The sequence below is a fragment of the Eleutherodactylus coqui genome, chromosome 13 (genome assembly GCF_035609145.1).
Source record: "Eleutherodactylus coqui strain aEleCoq1 chromosome 13, aEleCoq1.hap1, whole genome shotgun sequence".
NCBI lineage: Eukaryota > Metazoa > Chordata > Amphibia > Anura > Eleutherodactylidae > Eleutherodactylus > Eleutherodactylus coqui.
Window position 1 is genome coordinate 43,506,129 of NC_089849.1, and position 13,872 is coordinate 43,520,000.

General features: G+C 43.6%; 22 non-coding genes across 22 annotated transcripts; all 22 read left to right on the forward strand.

Annotated features, from left to right (window-relative positions):
- The first annotated feature begins 310 nt into the window (after positions 1–310).
- Positions 311–382, forward strand: TRNAC-GCA (transfer RNA cysteine (anticodon GCA)). The gene has a single exon. It is a non-coding gene; the product is annotated as a tRNA-Cys (tRNA).
- Positions 383–1,115: 733 nt separating this feature from the next.
- TRNAC-GCA (transfer RNA cysteine (anticodon GCA)) lies at positions 1,116–1,187 on the forward strand. The gene has a single exon. It is a non-coding gene; the product is annotated as a tRNA-Cys (tRNA).
- A 477-nt stretch (positions 1,188–1,664) lies between these two features.
- TRNAC-GCA (transfer RNA cysteine (anticodon GCA)) lies at positions 1,665–1,736 on the forward strand. The gene has a single exon. It is a non-coding gene; the product is annotated as a tRNA-Cys (tRNA).
- A 477-nt stretch (positions 1,737–2,213) lies between these two features.
- TRNAC-GCA (transfer RNA cysteine (anticodon GCA)) lies at positions 2,214–2,285 on the forward strand. The gene has a single exon. It is a non-coding gene; the product is annotated as a tRNA-Cys (tRNA).
- A 498-nt stretch (positions 2,286–2,783) lies between these two features.
- TRNAC-GCA (transfer RNA cysteine (anticodon GCA)) lies at positions 2,784–2,855 on the forward strand. Its single transcript has one exon. It is a non-coding gene; the product is annotated as a tRNA-Cys (tRNA).
- A 477-nt stretch (positions 2,856–3,332) lies between these two features.
- On the forward strand, positions 3,333–3,404 carry TRNAC-GCA (transfer RNA cysteine (anticodon GCA)). Its single transcript has one exon. It is a non-coding gene; the product is annotated as a tRNA-Cys (tRNA).
- Positions 3,405–4,686: 1,282 nt separating this feature from the next.
- On the forward strand, positions 4,687–4,758 carry TRNAC-GCA (transfer RNA cysteine (anticodon GCA)). Its single transcript has one exon. It is a non-coding gene; the product is annotated as a tRNA-Cys (tRNA).
- A 477-nt stretch (positions 4,759–5,235) lies between these two features.
- TRNAC-GCA (transfer RNA cysteine (anticodon GCA)) lies at positions 5,236–5,307 on the forward strand. Its single transcript has one exon. It is a non-coding gene; the product is annotated as a tRNA-Cys (tRNA).
- A 477-nt stretch (positions 5,308–5,784) lies between these two features.
- Positions 5,785–5,856, forward strand: TRNAC-GCA (transfer RNA cysteine (anticodon GCA)). Its single transcript has one exon. It is a non-coding gene; the product is annotated as a tRNA-Cys (tRNA).
- Positions 5,857–6,333: 477 nt separating this feature from the next.
- On the forward strand, positions 6,334–6,405 carry TRNAC-GCA (transfer RNA cysteine (anticodon GCA)). Its single transcript has one exon. It is a non-coding gene; the product is annotated as a tRNA-Cys (tRNA).
- Positions 6,406–6,882: 477 nt separating this feature from the next.
- On the forward strand, positions 6,883–6,954 carry TRNAC-GCA (transfer RNA cysteine (anticodon GCA)). The gene has a single exon. It is a non-coding gene; the product is annotated as a tRNA-Cys (tRNA).
- A 733-nt stretch (positions 6,955–7,687) lies between these two features.
- Positions 7,688–7,759, forward strand: TRNAC-GCA (transfer RNA cysteine (anticodon GCA)). Its single transcript has one exon. It is a non-coding gene; the product is annotated as a tRNA-Cys (tRNA).
- A 477-nt stretch (positions 7,760–8,236) lies between these two features.
- Positions 8,237–8,308, forward strand: TRNAC-GCA (transfer RNA cysteine (anticodon GCA)). Its single transcript has one exon. It is a non-coding gene; the product is annotated as a tRNA-Cys (tRNA).
- Positions 8,309–8,785: 477 nt separating this feature from the next.
- Positions 8,786–8,857, forward strand: TRNAC-GCA (transfer RNA cysteine (anticodon GCA)). Its single transcript has one exon. It is a non-coding gene; the product is annotated as a tRNA-Cys (tRNA).
- Positions 8,858–9,334: 477 nt separating this feature from the next.
- Positions 9,335–9,406, forward strand: TRNAC-GCA (transfer RNA cysteine (anticodon GCA)). Its single transcript has one exon. It is a non-coding gene; the product is annotated as a tRNA-Cys (tRNA).
- A 477-nt stretch (positions 9,407–9,883) lies between these two features.
- Positions 9,884–9,955, forward strand: TRNAC-GCA (transfer RNA cysteine (anticodon GCA)). Its single transcript has one exon. It is a non-coding gene; the product is annotated as a tRNA-Cys (tRNA).
- A 477-nt stretch (positions 9,956–10,432) lies between these two features.
- Positions 10,433–10,504, forward strand: TRNAC-GCA (transfer RNA cysteine (anticodon GCA)). The gene has a single exon. It is a non-coding gene; the product is annotated as a tRNA-Cys (tRNA).
- Positions 10,505–10,981: 477 nt separating this feature from the next.
- On the forward strand, positions 10,982–11,053 carry TRNAC-GCA (transfer RNA cysteine (anticodon GCA)). The gene has a single exon. It is a non-coding gene; the product is annotated as a tRNA-Cys (tRNA).
- A 498-nt stretch (positions 11,054–11,551) lies between these two features.
- TRNAC-GCA (transfer RNA cysteine (anticodon GCA)) lies at positions 11,552–11,623 on the forward strand. The gene has a single exon. It is a non-coding gene; the product is annotated as a tRNA-Cys (tRNA).
- A 477-nt stretch (positions 11,624–12,100) lies between these two features.
- Positions 12,101–12,172, forward strand: TRNAC-GCA (transfer RNA cysteine (anticodon GCA)). The gene has a single exon. It is a non-coding gene; the product is annotated as a tRNA-Cys (tRNA).
- A 733-nt stretch (positions 12,173–12,905) lies between these two features.
- TRNAC-GCA (transfer RNA cysteine (anticodon GCA)) lies at positions 12,906–12,977 on the forward strand. Its single transcript has one exon. It is a non-coding gene; the product is annotated as a tRNA-Cys (tRNA).
- A 477-nt stretch (positions 12,978–13,454) lies between these two features.
- Positions 13,455–13,526, forward strand: TRNAC-GCA (transfer RNA cysteine (anticodon GCA)). Its single transcript has one exon. It is a non-coding gene; the product is annotated as a tRNA-Cys (tRNA).
- Positions 13,527–13,872: the final 346 nt, after the last annotated feature.

The following is a 13,872-nucleotide window of genomic DNA, read 5'->3' on the forward strand; positions in this document are numbered from 1 at the left end:
AAATTGGTTTCCTCAGAACATTACTTTTTAAGAACCAGTGAGCCCAATCATAAGCCAAGGGGGCATAGCTTCAAATCTGGGTGCCCCCTTCAAGTGCCAGCTTTACTCATGCTATTCAACGATATGGTTACCTTTCCAAGAAAGCTCTTCTTCAACTTGTTACCCTTGAGCCTATTTCTCATGCAGAGTCATCCACTCTCTCACTGGCAATCTTTATTGGTAGGGATTTCAACAAGCATCCTTACTTTTGAGAAATTGGTTTCCTCAGAACATTACTTTTTAAGAACCAGTGAGCCCAATCATAAGCCAAGGGGGTATAGCTCAGTGGAAGAGCATTCGACTGCAGATCGAGAGGTCCCTGGTTCAAATCCGGGTGCCCCCTTCAAGTGCCAGCTTTACTAATGCCATCCAACGATATGGTTACCTTTCCAAGAAAGCTCTCCTTCAACTTGTTACCCTTGAGCATTTTTCTCATGCAGAACTTGTCATCCACTCTCTCACTGGCAATCTTCATTGGTAGGGATTTCAACAAGCATCCTTACTTTTGAGAAATTGGTTTCCTCAGAACATTACTTTTTAAGAACCAGTGAGCCCAATCATAAGCCAAGGGGGCATAGCTTCAAATCTGGGTGCCCCCTTCAAGTGCCAGCTTTACTAATGCCATCCAACGATATGGTTACCTTTCCAAGAAAGCTCTCCTTCAACTTGTTACCCTTGAGCATTTTTCTCATGCAGAACTTGTCATCCACTCTCTCACTGGCAATCTTCATTGGTAGGGATTTCAACAAGCATCCTTACTTTTGAGAAATTGGTTTCCTCAGAACATTACTTTTTAAGAACCAGTGAGCCCAATCATAAGCCAAGGGGGCATAGCTTCAAATCTGGGTGCCCCCTTCAAGTGCCAGCTTTACTCATGCTATTCAACGATATGGTTACCTTTCCAAGAAAGCTCTTCTTCAACTTGTTACCCTTGAGCCTATTTCTCATGCAGAGTCATCCACTCTCTCACTGGCAATCTTTATTGGTAGGGATTTCAACAAGCATCCTTACTTTTGAGAAATTGGTTTCCTCAGAACATTACTTTTTAAGAACCAGTGAGCCCAATCATAAGCTAAGGGGGTATAGCTCAGTGGAAGAGCATTCGACTGCAGATCGAGAGGTCCCTGGTTCAAATCCGGGTGCCCCCTTCAAGTGCCAGCTTTACTAATGCCATCCAACGATATGGTTACCTTTCCAAGAAAGCTCTCCTTCAACTTGTTACCCTTGAGCATTTTTCTCATGCAGAACTTGTCATCCACTCTCTCACTGGCAATCTTCATTGGTAGGGATTTCAACAAGCATCCTTACTTTTGAGAAATTGGTTTCCTCAGAACATTACTTTTTAAGAACCAGTGAGCCCAATCATAAGCCAAGGGGGCATAGCTTCAAATCTGGGTGCCCCCTTCAAGTGCCAGCTTTACTCATGCTATTCAACGATATGGTTACCTTTCCAAGAAAGCTCTTCTTCAACTTGTTACCCTTGAGCCTATTTCTCATGCAGAGTCATCCACTCTCTCACTGGCAATCTTTATTGGTAGGGATTTCAACAAGCATCCTTACTTTTGAGAAATTGGTTTCCTCAGAACATTACTTTTTAAGAACCAGTGAGCCCAATCATAAGCCAAGGGGGTATAGCTCAGTGGAAGAGCATTCGACTGCAGATCGAGAGGTCCCTGGTTCAAATCCGGGTGCCCCCTTCAAGTGCCAGCTTTACTAATGCCATCCAACGATATGGTTACCTTTCCAAGAAAGCTCTCCTTCAACTTGTTACCCTTGAGCATTTTTCTCATGCAGAACTTGTCATCCACTCTCTCACTGGCAATCTTCATTGGTAGGGATTTCAACAAGCATCCTTACTTTTGAGAAATTGGTTTCCTCAGAACATTACTTTTTAAGAACCAGTGAGCCCAATCATAAGCCAAGGGGGCATAGCTTCAAATCTGGGTGCCCCCTTCAAGTGCCAGCTTTACTCATGCTATTCAACGATATGGTTACCTTTCCAAGAAAGCTCTTCTTCAACTTGTTACCCTTGAGCCTATTTCTCATGCAGAGTCATCCACTCTCTCACTGGCAATCTTTATTGGTAGGGATTTCAACAAGCATCCTTAATTTTGAGAAATTGGTTTCCTCAGAACATTACTTTTTAAGAACCAGTGAGCCCAATCATAAGCCAAGGGGGTATAGCTCAGTGGAAGAGCATTCGACTGCAGATCGAGAGGTCCCTGGTTCAAATCCGGGTGCCCCCTTCAAGTGCCAGCTTTACTAATGCCATCCAACGATATGGTTATGCCATCCAACGATATGGTTACCTTTCCAAGAAAGCTCTCCTTCAACTTGTTACCCTTGAGCATTTTTCTCATGCAGAACTTGTCATCCACTCTCTCACTGGCAATCTTCATTGGTAGGGATTTCAACAAGCATCCTTACTTTTGAGAAATTGGTTTCCTCAGAACATTACTTTTTAAGAACCAGTGAGCCCAATCATAAGCCAAGGGGGCATAGCTTCAAATCTGGGTGCCCCCTTCAAGTGCCAGCTTTACTCATGCTATTCAACGATATGGTTACCTTTCCAAGAAAGCTCTTCTTCAACTTGTTACCCTTGAGCCTATTTCTCATGCAGAGTCATCCACTCTCTCACTGGCAATCTTTATTGGTAGGGATTTCAACAAGCATCCTTACTTTTGAGAAATTGGTTTCCTCAGAACATTACTTTTTAAGAACCAGTGAGCCCAATCATAAGCCAAGGGGGTATAGCTCAGTGGAAGAGCATTCGACTGCAGATCGAGAGGTCCCTGGTTCAAATCCGGGTGCCCCCTTCAAGTGCCAGCTTTACTAATGCCATCCAACGATATGGTTACCTTTCCAAGAAAGCTCTCCTTCAACTTGTTACCCTTGAGCATTTTTCTCATGCAGAACTTGTCATCCACTCTCTCACTGGCAATCTTCATTGGTAGGGATTTCAACAAGCATCCTTACTTTTGAGAAATTGGTTTCCTCAGAACATTACTTTTTAAGAACCAGTGAGCCCAATCATAAGCCAAGGGGGCATAGCTTCAAATCTGGGTGCCCCCTTCAAGTGCCAGCTTTACTCATGCTATTCAACGATATGGTTACCTTTCCAAGAAAGCTCTTCTTCAACTTGTTACCCTTGAGCCTATTTCTCATGCAGAGTCATCCACTCTCTCACTGGCAATCTTTATTGGTAGGGATTTCAACAAGCATCCTTACTTTTGAGAAATTGGTTTCCTCAGAACATTACTTTTTAAGAACCAGTGAGCCCAATCATAAGCCAAGGGGGTATAGCTCAGTGGAAGAGCATTCGACTGCAGATCGAGAGGTCCCTGGTTCAAATCCGGGTGCCCCCTTCAAGTGCCAGCTTTACTAATGCCATCCAACGATATGGTTACCTTTCCAAGAAAGCTCTCCTTCAACTTGTTACCCTTGAGCATTTTTCTCATGCAGAACTTGTCATCCACTCTCTCACTGGCAATCTTCATTGGTAGGGATTTCAACAAGCATCCTTACTTTTGAGAAATTGGTTTCCTCAGAACATTACTTTTTAAGAACCAGTGAGCCCAATCATAAGCCAAGGGGGCATAGCTTCAAATCTGGGTGCCCCCTTCAAGTGCCAGCTTTACTAATGCCATCCAACGATATGGTTACCTTTCCAAGAAAGCTCTCCTTCAACTTGTTACCCTTGAGCATTTTTCTCATGCAGAACTTGTCATCCACTCTCTCACTGGCAATCTTCATTGGTAGGGATTTCAACAAGCATCCTTACTTTTGAGAAATTGGTTTCCTCAGAACATTACTTTTTAAGAACCAGTGAGCCCAATCATAAGCCAAGGGGGCATAGCTTCAAATCTGGGTGCCCCCTTCAAGTGCCAGCTTTACTCATGCTATTCAACGATATGGTTACCTTTCCAAGAAAGCTCTTCTTCAACTTGTTACCCTTGAGCCTATTTCTCATGCAGAGTCATCCACTCTCTCACTGGCAATCTTTATTGGTAGGGATTTCAACAAGCATCCTTACTTTTGAGAAATTGGTTTCCTCAGAACATTACTTTTTAAGAACCAGTGAGCCCAATCATAAGCCAAGGGGGTATAGCTCAGTGGAAGAGCATTCGACTGCAGATCGAGAGGTCCCTGGTTCAAATCTGGGTGCCCCCTTCAAGTGCCAGCTTTACTAATGCCATCCAACGATATGGTTACCTTTCCAAGAAAGCTCTCCTTCAACTTGTTACCCTTGAGCATTTTTCTCATGCAGAACTTGTCATCCACTCTCTCACTGGCAATCTTCATTGGTAGGGATTTCAACAAGCATCCTTACTTTTGAGAAATTGGTTTCCTCAGAACATTACTTTTTAAGAACCAGTGAGCCCAATCATAAGCCAAGGGGGCATAGCTTCAAATCTGGGTGCCCCCTTCAAGTGCCAGCTTTACTCATGCTATTCAACGATATGGTTACCTTTCCAAGAAAGCTCTTCTTCAACTTGTTACCCTTGAGCCTATTTCTCATGCAGAGTCATCCACTCTCTCACTGGCAATCTTTATTGGTAGGGATTTCAACAAGCATCCTTAATTTTGAGAAATTGGTTTCCTCAGAACATTACTTTTTAAGAACCAGTGAGCCCAATCATAAGCCAAGGGGGTATAGCTCAGTGGAAGAGCATTCGACTGCAGATCGAGAGGTCCCTGGTTCAAATCCGGGTGCCCCCTTCAAGTGCCAGCTTTACTAATGCCATCCAACGATATGGTTACCTTTCCAAGAAAGCTCTCCTTCAACTTGTTACCCTTGAGCATTTTTCTCATGCAGAACTTGTCATCCACTCTCTCACTGGCAATCTTCATTGGTAGGGATTTCAACAAGCATCCTTACTTTTGAGAAATTGGTTTCCTCAGAACATTACTTTTTAAGAACCAGTGAGCCCAATCATAAGCCAAGGGGGCATAGCTTCAAATCTGGGTGCCCCCTTCAAGTGCCAGCTTTACTCATGCTATTCAACGATATGGTTACCTTTCCAAGAAAGCTCTTCTTCAACTTGTTACCCTTGAGCCTATTTCTCATGCAGAGTCATCCACTCTCTCACTGGCAATCTTTATTGGTAGGGATTTCAACAAGCATCCTTACTTTTGAGAAATTGGTTTCCTCAGAACATTACTTTTTAAGAACCAGTGAGCCCAATCATAAGCTAAGGGGGTATAGCTCAGTGGAAGAGCATTCGACTGCAGATCGAGAGGTCCCTGGTTCAAATCCGGGTGCCCCCTTCAAGTGCCAGCTTTACTAATGCCATCCAACGATATGGTTACCTTTCCAAGAAAGCTCTCCTTCAACTTGTTACCCTTGAGCATTTTTCTCATGCAGAACTTGTCATCCACTCTCTCACTGGCAATCTTCATTGGTAGGGATTTCAACAAGCATCCTTACTTTTGAGAAATTGGTTTCCTCAGAACATTACTTTTTAAGAACCAGTGAGCCCAATCATAAGCCAAGGGGGCATAGCTTCAAATCTGGGTGCCCCCTTCAAGTGCCAGCTTTACTCATGCTATTCAACGATATGGTTACCTTTCCAAGAAAGCTCTTCTTCAACTTGTTACCCTTGAGCCTATTTCTCATGCAGAGTCATCCACTCTCTCACTGGCAATCTTTATTGGTAGGGATTTCAACAAGCATCCTTACTTTTGAGAAATTGGTTTCCTCAGAACATTACTTTTTAAGAACCAGTGAGCCCAATCATAAGCCAAGGGGGTATAGCTCAGTGGAAGAGCATTCGACTGCAGATCGAGAGGTCCCTGGTTCAAATCCGGGTGCCCCCTTCAAGTGCCAGCTTTACTAATGCCATCCAACGATATGGTTACCTTTCCAAGAAAGCTCTCCTTCAACTTGTTACCCTTGAGCATTTTTCTCATGCAGAACTTGTCATCCACTCTCTCACTGGCAATCTTCATTGGTAGGGATTTCAACAAGCATCCTTACTTTTGAGAAATTGGTTTCCTCAGAACATTACTTTTTAAGAACCAGTGAGCCCAATCATAAGCCAAGGGGGCATAGCTTCAAATCTGGGTGCCCCCTTCAAGTGCCAGCTTTACTCATGCTATTCAACGATATGGTTACCTTTCCAAGAAAGCTCTTCTTCAACTTGTTACCCTTGAGCCTATTTCTCATGCAGAGTCATCCACTCTCTCACTGGCAATCTTTATTGGTAGGGATTTCAACAAGCATCCTTACTTTTGAGAAATTGGTTTCCTCAGAACATTACTTTTTAAGAACCAGTGAGCCCAATCATAAGCCAAGGGGGTATAGCTCAGTGGAAGAGCATTCGACTGCAGATCGAGAGGTCCCTGGTTCAAATCCGGGTGCCCCCTTCAAGTGCCAGCTTTACTAATGCCATCCAACGATATGGTTACCTTTCCAAGAAAGCTCTCCTTCAACTTGTTACCCTTGAGCATTTTTCTCATGCAGAACTTGTCATCCACTCTCTCACTGGCAATCTTCATTGGTAGGGATTTCAACAAGCATCCTTACTTTTGAGAAATTGGTTTCCTCAGAACATTACTTTTTAAGAACCAGTGAGCCCAATCATAAGCCAAGGGGGCATAGCTTCAAATCTGGGTGCCCCCTTCAAGTGCCAGCTTTACTCATGCTATTCAACGATATGGTTACCTTTCCAAGAAAGCTCTTCTTCAACTTGTTACCCTTGAGCCTATTTCTCATGCAGAGTCATCCACTCTCTCACTGGCAATCTTTATTGGTAGGGATTTCAACAAGCATCCTTACTTTTGAGAAATTGGTTTCCTCAGAACATTACTTTTTAAGAACCAGTGAGCCCAATCATAAGCCAAGGGGGTATAGCTCAGTGGAAGAGCATTCGACTGCAGATCGAGAGGTCCCTGGTTCAAATCCGGGTGCCCCCTTCAAGTGCCAGCTTTACTAATGCCATCCAACGATATGGTTACCTTTCCAAGAAAGCTCTCCTTCAACTTGTTACCCTTGAGCATTTTTCTCATGCAGAACTTGTCATCCACTCTCTCACTGGCAATCTTCATTGGTAGGGATTTCAACAAGCATCCTTACTTTTGAGAAATTGGTTTCCTCAGAACATTACTTTTTAAGAACCAGTGAGCCCAATCATAAGCCAAGGGGGCATAGCTTCAAATCTGGGTGCCCCCTTCAAGTGCCAGCTTTACTAATGCCATCCAACGATATGGTTACCTTTCCAAGAAAGCTCTCCTTCAACTTGTTACCCTTGAGCATTTTTCTCATGCAGAACTTGTCATCCACTCTCTCACTGGCAATCTTCATTGGTAGGGATTTCAACAAGCATCCTTACTTTTGAGAAATTGGTTTCCTCAGAACATTACTTTTTAAGAACCAGTGAGCCCAATCATAAGCCAAGGGGGCATAGCTTCAAATCTGGGTGCCCCCTTCAAGTGCCAGCTTTACTCATGCTATTCAACGATATGGTTACCTTTCCAAGAAAGCTCTTCTTCAACTTGTTACCCTTGAGCCTATTTCTCATGCAGAGTCATCCACTCTCTCACTGGCAATCTTTATTGGTAGGGATTTCAACAAGCATCCTTACTTTTGAGAAATTGGTTTCCTCAGAACATTACTTTTTAAGAACCAGTGAGCCCAATCATAAGCCAAGGGGGTATAGCTCAGTGGAAGAGCATTCGACTGCAGATCGAGAGGTCCCTGGTTCAAATCCGGGTGCCCCCTTCAAGTGCCAGCTTTACTAATGCCATCCAACGATATGGTTACCTTTCCAAGAAAGCTCTCCTTCAACTTGTTACCCTTGAGCATTTTTCTCATGCAGAACTTGTCATCCACTCTCTCACTGGCAATCTTCATTGGTAGGGATTTCAACAAGCATCCTTACTTTTGAGAAATTGGTTTCCTCAGAACATTACTTTTTAAGAACCAGTGAGCCCAATCATAAGCCAAGGGGGCATAGCTTCAAATCTGGGTGCCCCCTTCAAGTGCCAGCTTTACTCATGCTATTCAACGATATGGTTACCTTTCCAAGAAAGCTCTTCTTCAACTTGTTACCCTTGAGCCTATTTCTCATGCAGAGTCATCCACTCTCTCACTGGCAATCTTTATTGGTAGGGATTTCAACAAGCATCCTTAATTTTGAGAAATTGGTTTCCTCAGAACATTACTTTTTAAGAACCAGTGAGCCCAATCATAAGCCAAGGGGGTATAGCTCAGTGGAAGAGCATTCGACTGCAGATCGAGAGGTCCCTGGTTCAAATCCGGGTGCCCCCTTCAAGTGCCAGCTTTACTAATGCCATCCAACGATATGGTTACCTTTCCAAGAAAGCTCTCCTTCAACTTGTTACCCTTGAGCATTTTTCTCATGCAGAACTTGTCATCCACTCTCTCACTGGCAATCTTCATTGGTAGGGATTTCAACAAGCATCCTTACTTTTGAGAAATTGGTTTCCTCAGAACATTACTTTTTAAGAACCAGTGAGCCCAATCATAAGCCAAGGGGGCATAGCTTCAAATCTGGGTGCCCCCTTCAAGTGCCAGCTTTACTCATGCTATTCAACGATATGGTTACCTTTCCAAGAAAGCTCTTCTTCAACTTGTTACCCTTGAGCCTATTTCTCATGCAGAGTCATCCACTCTCTCACTGGCAATCTTTATTGGTAGGGATTTCAACAAGCATCCTTACTTTTGAGAAATTGGTTTCCTCAGAACATTACTTTTTAAGAACCAGTGAGCCCAATCATAAGCCAAGGGGGTATAGCTCAGTGGAAGAGCATTCGACTGCAGATCGAGAGGTCCCTGGTTCAAATCCGGGTGCCCCCTTCAAGTGCCAGCTTTACTAATGCCATCCAACGATATGGTTACCTTTCCAAGAAAGCTCTCCTTCAACTTGTTACCCTTGAGCATTTTTCTCATGCAGAACTTGTCATCCACTCTCTCACTGGCAATCTTCATTGGTAGGGATTTCAACAAGCATCCTTACTTTTGAGAAATTGGTTTCCTCAGAACATTACTTTTTAAGAACCAGTGAGCCCAATCATAAGCCAAGGGGGCATAGCTTCAAATCTGGGTGCCCCCTTCAAGTGCCAGCTTTACTCATGCTATTCAACGATATGGTTACCTTTCCAAGAAAGCTCTTCTTCAACTTGTTACCCTTGAGCCTATTTCTCATGCAGAGTCATCCACTCTCTCACTGGCAATCTTTATTGGTAGGGATTTCAACAAGCATCCTTAATTTTGAGAAATTGGTTTCCTCAGAACATTACTTTTTAAGAACCAGTGAGCCCAATCATAAGCCAAGGGGGTATAGCTCAGTGGAAGAGCATTCGACTGCAGATCGAGAGGTCCCTGGTTCAAATCCGGGTGCCCCCTTCAAGTGCCAGCTTTACTAATGCCATCCAACGATATGGTTACCTTTCCAAGAAAGCTCTCCTTCAACTTGTTACCCTTGAGCATTTTTCTCATGCAGAACTTGTCATCCACTCTCTCACTGGCAATCTTCATTGGTAGGGATTTCAACAAGCATCCTTACTTTTGAGAAATTGGTTTCCTCAGAACATTACTTTTTAAGAACCAGTGAGCCCAATCATAAGCCAAGGGGGCATAGCTTCAAATCTGGGTGCCCCCTTCAAGTGCCAGCTTTACTCATGCTATTCAACGATATGGTTACCTTTCCAAGAAAGCTCTTCTTCAACTTGTTACCCTTGAGCCTATTTCTCATGCAGAGTCATCCACTCTCTCACTGGCAATCTTTATTGGTAGGGATTTCAACAAGCATCCTTACTTTTGAGAAATTGGTTTCCTCAGAACATTACTTTTTAAGAACCAGTGAGCCCAATCATAAGCTAAGGGGGTATAGCTCAGTGGAAGAGCATTCGACTGCAGATCGAGAGGTCCCTGGTTCAAATCCGGGTGCCCCCTTCAAGTGCCAGCTTTACTAATGCCATCCAACGATATGGTTACCTTTCCAAGAAAGCTCTCCTTCAACTTGTTACCCTTGAGCATTTTTCTCATGCAGAACTTGTCATCCACTCTCTCACTGGCAATCTTCATTGGTAGGGATTTCAACAAGCATCCTTACTTTTGAGAAATTGGTTTCCTCAGAACATTACTTTTTAAGAACCAGTGAGCCCAATCATAAGCCAAGGGGGCATAGCTTCAAATCTGGGTGCCCCCTTCAAGTGCCAGCTTTACTCATGCTATTCAACGATATGGTTACCTTTCCAAGAAAGCTCTTCTTCAACTTGTTACCCTTGAGCCTATTTCTCATGCAGAGTCATCCACTCTCTCACTGGCAATCTTTATTGGTAGGGATTTCAACAAGCATCCTTACTTTTGAGAAATTGGTTTCCTCAGAACATTACTTTTTAAGAACCAGTGAGCCCAATCATAAGCCAAGGGGGTATAGCTCAGTGGAAGAGCATTCGACTGCAGATCGAGAGGTCCCTGGTTCAAATCCGGGTGCCCCCTTCAAGTGCCAGCTTTACTAATGCCATCCAACGATATGGTTACCTTTCCAAGAAAGCTCTCCTTCAACTTGTTACCCTTGAGCATTTTTCTCATGCAGAACTTGTCATCCACTCTCTCACTGGCAATCTTCATTGGTAGGGATTTCAACAAGCATCCTTACTTTTGAGAAATTGGTTTCCTCAGAACATTACTTTTTAAGAACCAGTGAGCCCAATCATAAGCCAAGGGGGCATAGCTTCAAATCTGGGTGCCCCCTTCAAGTGCCAGCTTTACTCATGCTATTCAACGATATGGTTACCTTTCCAAGAAAGCTCTTCTTCAACTTGTTACCCTTGAGCCTATTTCTCATGCAGAGTCATCCACTCTCTCACTGGCAATCTTTATTGGTAGGGATTTCAACAAGCATCCTTAATTTTGAGAAATTGGTTTCCTCAGAACATTACTTTTTAAGAACCAGTGAGCCCAATCATAAGCCAAGGGGGTATAGCTCAGTGGAAGAGCATTCGACTGCAGATCGAGAGGTCCCTGGTTCAAATCCGGGTGCCCCCTTCAAGTGCCAGCTTTACTAATGCCATCCAACGATATGGTTATGCCATCCAACGATATGGTTACCTTTCCAAGAAAGCTCTCCTTCAACTTGTTACCCTTGAGCATTTTTCTCATGCAGAACTTGTCATCCACTCTCTCACTGGCAATCTTCATTGGTAGGGATTTCAACAAGCATCCTTACTTTTGAGAAATTGGTTTCCTCAGAACATTACTTTTTAAGAACCAGTGAGCCCAATCATAAGCCAAGGGGGCATAGCTTCAAATCTGGGTGCCCCCTTCAAGTGCCAGCTTTACTCATGCTATTCAACGATATGGTTACCTTTCCAAGAAAGCTCTTCTTCAACTTGTTACCCTTGAGCCTATTTCTCATGCAGAGTCATCCACTCTCTCACTGGCAATCTTTATTGGTAGGGATTTCAACAAGCATCCTTACTTTTGAGAAATTGGTTTCCTCAGAACATTACTTTTTAAGAACCAGTGAGCCCAATCATAAGCCAAGGGGGTATAGCTCAGTGGAAGAGCATTCGACTGCAGATCGAGAGGTCCCTGGTTCAAATCCGGGTGCCCCCTTCAAGTGCCAGCTTTACTAATGCCATCCAACGATATGGTTACCTTTCCAAGAAAGCTCTCCTTCAACTTGTTACCCTTGAGCATTTTTCTCATGCAGAACTTGTCATCCACTCTCTCACTGGCAATCTTCATTGGTAGGGATTTCAACAAGCATCCTTACTTTTGAGAAATTGGTTTCCTCAGAACATTACTTTTTAAGAACCAGTGAGCCCAATCATAAGCCAAGGGGGCATAGCTTCAAATCTGGGTGCCCCCTTCAAGTGCCAGCTTTACTCATGCTATTCAACGATATGGTTACCTTTCCAAGAAAGCTCTTCTTCAACTTGTTACCCTTGAGCCTATTTCTCATGCAGAGTCATCCACTCTCTCACTGGCAATCTTTATTGGTAGGGATTTCAACAAGCATCCTTACTTTTGAGAAATTGGTTTCCTCAGAACATTACTTTTTAAGAACCAGTGAGCCCAATCATAAGCCAAGGGGGTATAGCTCAGTGGAAGAGCATTCGACTGCAGATCGAGAGGTCCCTGGTTCAAATCCGGGTGCCCCCTTCAAGTGCCAGCTTTACTAATGCCATCCAACGATATGGTTACCTTTCCAAGAAAGCTCTCCTTCAACTTGTTACCCTTGAGCATTTTTCTCATGCAGAACTTGTCATCCACTCTCTCACTGGCAATCTTCATTGGTAGGGATTTCAACAAGCATCCTTACTTTTGAGAAATTGGTTTCCTCAGAACATTACTTTTTAAGAACCAGTGAGCCCAATCATAAGCCAAGGGGGCATAGCTTCAAATCTGGGTGCCCCCTTCAAGTGCCAGCTTTACTAATGCCATCCAACGATATGGTTACCTTTCCAAGAAAGCTCTCCTTCAACTTGTTACCCTTGAGCATTTTTCTCATGCAGAACTTGTCATCCACTCTCTCACTGGCAATCTTCATTGGTAGGGATTTCAACAAGCATCCTTACTTTTGAGAAATTGGTTTCCTCAGAACATTACTTTTTAAGAACCAGTGAGCCCAATCATAAGCCAAGGGGGCATAGCTTCAAATCTGGGTGCCCCCTTCAAGTGCCAGCTTTACTCATGCTATTCAACGATATGGTTACCTTTCCAAGAAAGCTCTTCTTCAACTTGTTACCCTTGAGCCTATTTCTCATGCAGAGTCATCCACTCTCTCACTGGCAATCTTTATTGGTAGGGATTTCAACAAGCATCCTTACTTTTGAGAAATTGGTTTCCTCAGAACATTACTTTTTAAGAACCAGTGAGCCCAATCATAAGCCAAGGGGGTATAGCTCAGTGGAAGAGCATTCGACTGCAGATCGAGAGGTCCCTGGTTCAAATCCGGGTGCCCCCTTCAAGTGCCAGCTTTACTAATGCCATCCAACGATATGGTTACCTTTCCAAGAAAGCTCTCCTTCAACTTGTTACCCTTGAGCATTTTTCTCATGCAGAACTTGTCATCCACTCTCTCACTGGCAATCTTCATTGGTAGGGATTTCAACAAGCATCCTTACTTTTGAGAAATTGGTTTCCTCAGAACATTACTTTTTAAGAACCAGTGAGCCCAATCATAAGCCAAGGGGGCATAGCTTCAAATCTGGGTGCCCCCTTCAAGTGCCAGCTTTACTCATGCTATTCAACGATATGGTTACCTTTCCAAGAAAGCTCTTCTTCAACTTGTTACCCTTGAGCCTATTTCTCATGCAGAGTCATCCACTCTCTCACTGGCAATCTTTATTGGTAGGGATTTCAACAAGCATCCTTAATTTTGAGAAATTGGTTTCCTCAGAACATTACTTTTTAAGAACCAGTGAGCCCAATCATAAGCCAAGGGGGTATAGCTCAGTGGAAGAGCATTCGACTGCAGATCGAGAGGTCCCTGGTTCAAATCCGGGTGCCCCCTTCAAGTGCCAGCTTTACTAATGCCATCCAACGATATGGTTACCTTTCCAAGAAAGCTCTCCTTCAACTTGTTACCCTTGAGCATTTTTCTCATGCAGAACTTGTCATCCACTCTCTCACTGGCAATCTTCATTGGTAGGGATTTCAACAAGCATCCTTACTTTTGAGAAATTGGTTTCCTCAGAACATTACTTTTTAAGAACCAGTGAGCCCAATCATAAGCCAAGGGGGCATAGCTTCAAATCTGGGTGCCCCCTTCAAGTGCCAGCTTTACTCATGCTATTCAACGATATGGTTACCTTTCCAAGAAAGCTCTTCTTCAACTTGTTACCCTTGAGCCTATTTCT